Below are 4049 nucleotides of genomic sequence, written 5' to 3'. Positions count from 1 at the left end.
AAAATTTCTCCCTTCAATCCCCTATGACAAATAGCTCGATGAGTTTCTTTTGGACATTCAACCGTCTATCGATGTGACAAGCAGTGTTCTCCAACGATAACAATTTTGAGTTCTTCGTCGTCCCATTTCTTCTTTTACAAGTAAAAAATTATGTCTTTTTAGTTATGAAAAAACAGAGGAACTTGAGACAACTTTTCTTCTAGTATTGGTTAACAATTTCAATATTTCTTGCTTAAATTTGAAATGTGGACTGAATAAAATCCTAATTTTTGGCATTGCTTCTCTACTCTTTTCAGTGTGAAATATAATTTTTTATTGTTATTGTAGTTCTTGTTGTCGAACTTTTGATTCGATTTGTTGATGATTTTTAGTCACTATGTTCTTAGTGTGTGGGTGTTGTGTTGGTGTTGCTAGGTAGATTTATTGTTTTTCTTGGTAAAAATGATGTTGCAATAGATGAATCATCTGATGCAACAAATAAATCATCTAATGCAACAGATGAAAATTTGATGTAACACAAGAAAATTTGATGCAATAATAAAAATCTGATGCAACAGATGAACAATCTAATAGATCATTCATTTGTTGCGATAGACGACTCTTCTATTTGGAAGAAACCTAAATAATATTGATCGAACAGATAACTCATTTGGCAATAGATGAGTGATATGTTACCATTTGATGCAATAGATGTAAATCTGATGCAACATATGAAAATCTTATGCAACAATAAAAATCTGATGCAACAGATAAATAATCTAACAAATCATTCATCTGTTGTGATAGACGAATCTTCTGTTAGGAAGAAATCTAAACAATATTAATCCAATAAATAACTCATTTGGCAATAGATGAGTGATCTGTTTCAACAAATGAGTGATCTATTTTTATTGTTTCCAATGGATTACTTATCCGCTGCAACAGGTTGGTATATCCTACCTGGTGCAACAAATGAGTGATCTATTTTTATTGTTTCCAATGGACTACTCATCCTTTTCAATAAGTTAGTTATATGCTACAACAGATATCCTACCTGGTGCAACATATGAGTGATCTGTTTTTATTATTTTCAACGGATTACTCATCCTCTCAATAGGTTGGTTAAATTCTGCAACAGATATCCTACCTGGTGCAACAGATGTGTGGCTTATTTTTATTATTTTCAACAGATTACTCATCCGTTACAACAGGTTGGTTATATGTTGCAACAAATATCCTACCTGGTGCAACAGATGAGTGATCTATTTTTAATATTTCTAACGAATTACTCATCTGCTGCAATAGGTTGGTTATATGCTGCAACAGATATCCTACCTAGTACAATAGATATGTGGACTATTTTTATTATTTCTACTATATTGATCATCCGCTGCAACAGGTTTGTTATATGCTACAACAGATATCCTACCTGGTGCAACAGATGTGTGGTCTGTTGGAACTGTCATTTTATTATTATACATGTTTGATTTATTGTTATCTCTTTTTAATGATGCATTAATGTCATGACCCAAGCCGAGGCCCTGGCCAGGATGAGCATACCGAACCATAAAGGATCGGGTACCCTTTTCTATCTAGCAATCATGCATAACATTCATACAATATAAAGAAATGTAGAAAATTATCGTACATAAACATGGTCATTCTCATAATTCAACTAAATAATTCAAAAAAAAATTCTTAACATTAAAATATGTCACACCCGTCTGCAAATCTCTGACAATACAAGTACCAATACATGTTTAAAACTGGGACAAGGCCCCAGTCAGACCATGAAACAAAAATAAAAATAAAATAGCAATGTCCAATAACCAAGGCTTTTCGAAATAAGGGAGGCTCACCAACTGCAAACTTCGGACAAATAATCTACTGCTTAGCGGGATCCCAGGACTGTGCCTAGGATCCTAAAATATAGGGGGATCAACACAAATGTACTGGTACAAAGAGTAATCCAATATAGCTTAGTTTTATTTAACATAAGTGAGAGCAATTTGTAAAAACAAACAAAAACATATTACAAACAATATAGGAAAAACACATAGGCATAGTTTAAAAAATTTGAAACAATTCTTTAAGAACATGATTCACTCTTTATCTTACTTCCGAACTAGATGGTACACCCTACAAGTCTAGTACCCATGGGCTATATGGGTTCTCCATTAACTCATCGGCTAAGACCCCACATCCCAATTTACCACAAGGATAGGGGTCCTACATACTATCTAGTATACTAGTGTCTCAAGGAGAAGTATACATTGGAATTAGACAATTATATCACCCGAATTGGCAAAAATCAATTTCTAGCGATGATCTCTTACTCTCAAATGCCTTTTTCGGGTAACCATCTAACTCTCTTTAAGACCATTTTTAATATTTTAAATCATGCATCTTTTTGAAAAGGGGTGGGTCTAATGTCTGAAAACTTTTTGTAGTAAAGTCTAGCCTGAGTCTATTATGGCATTTGTCTGATTTGATATCGTCATATCAAGACTTGTAAGTCATATAAGCCATACAATATCATGTTACAGTCTTTTCATTCAAAACATAATGTTTGGACCACCAAATTATTCAAACAGTACAAGAGAATTTGTATTTCAAAATACATGAAACTTATGCAAAAATTCTCTCTTTCAATTCTTAAATATGTGGTGGTCACTTTCTTTGTAGTAAACCATGCAATTCTTTCAATAAGCATCTTTAACATTAACCGAGCAGTAAAACACCTTTTCTTCAATTCAAAATCAACCTCAAATCATTTAACCATAGCAAAGAAACATTTACACCATGCTTCAAAAGGTGAAATTTATCAATACATAACATGTGAAAATAAAAAAGGGGTCATAACTAGAGAGGGAGTACAAATACTCATGCTCTCAATTCAACTTTCAAACCCCAAATGCATATATATATATATATATATATATATGAATGAAAATCAAATTTAGGGAAAGGCCTCAAGACCAAAACATTATCATCAAAAGGTTTCACAATGCATATCTGTTTCTGTGGATATAAAACCCTTCGTAATTTAATAATTTCATAACTTAATCAAAATGTTTTCAATAAACTCATATAGTTTATGAAAACCCCACTTACCTTATGATCCTTAGACGAGGAATGGAACCTTAATCTTGACACTTTTCTTGGGAAATTTTGGATTAAAAGGCTTGAATTCCTTGGATTCTTGGAGAAAAGGATTTTGGATTTTGTTCTTTGGGAAAGGAAGGGTTTTTGGTGAGTGGCTATTAAAGAGATGGGCAAATATTGCCCTTTTGGGTGATATAAATCATCCTTTGGATGTTTGGGGTTAAGGAGAAAGGACCAAAGTGCCTCTTGACCCTTAAGGAGTTGAAAACAACATAGGAATGGAACAGGCGGCGCACTCTTAGTCCAAGGAAGTAGAGCCCGCAACGTCTGCTCCAGTCCAGTGCTCTAATCCCCGTGGAGCGGGCTTATTGCGCGCCCTCACTACCACTCACAAAAATGGCTATAAATTTTTGCTCGGGTATTAGATTAAGGCAAAATTTGTATCGTTTGAAATCTGACTCAATCATCTACAATTAGGTGGGTCTTGAGATGAAAAATCCCACTTATATCAAAAGTTATATATATTTAAAGTAGATCCTTGTAGAATCGAATATCAAACCATGGACGAATTAAATATTCTTAGCTAAACTTTGCTCTAGGTGGTTTCTATGAATAATTTTCACTTCGAAAGCACTTCCCACACTTGGATAAAAATCATGATACATTAATTAAAATACAAACCATGGGATTAGAGTGTGCACACTTAGCAATGATGGTTCGATTTCTAGCTCGAAGATGTGGGGTATAACATTATCTCCCCTTGGGATCATTTGTCCCCGAATAATGGATAGGATCTTGTTGAAGATCAAAAAGTATGAAGAAAGGAGTGTAACCTTGCATTGAACATTTTTTTTTCCTCAACAAAATATGCAAAGGCATCAAATAGCTTTATGATAACCCCCTTGTGAATCGTATACGCACGAAGCGTGAGATGATAAGGATTGATATAGAGATGACCTTAAATA

This window comes from Capsicum annuum, chromosome 1 (genome assembly GCF_002878395.1).
Source record: "Capsicum annuum cultivar UCD-10X-F1 chromosome 1, UCD10Xv1.1, whole genome shotgun sequence".
Classification (NCBI taxonomy): Eukaryota; Viridiplantae; Streptophyta; class Magnoliopsida; order Solanales; family Solanaceae; genus Capsicum; species Capsicum annuum.
The sequence above is the reverse complement of the archived record's forward strand: the minus strand, read 5'-3'. Positions refer to the sequence as shown.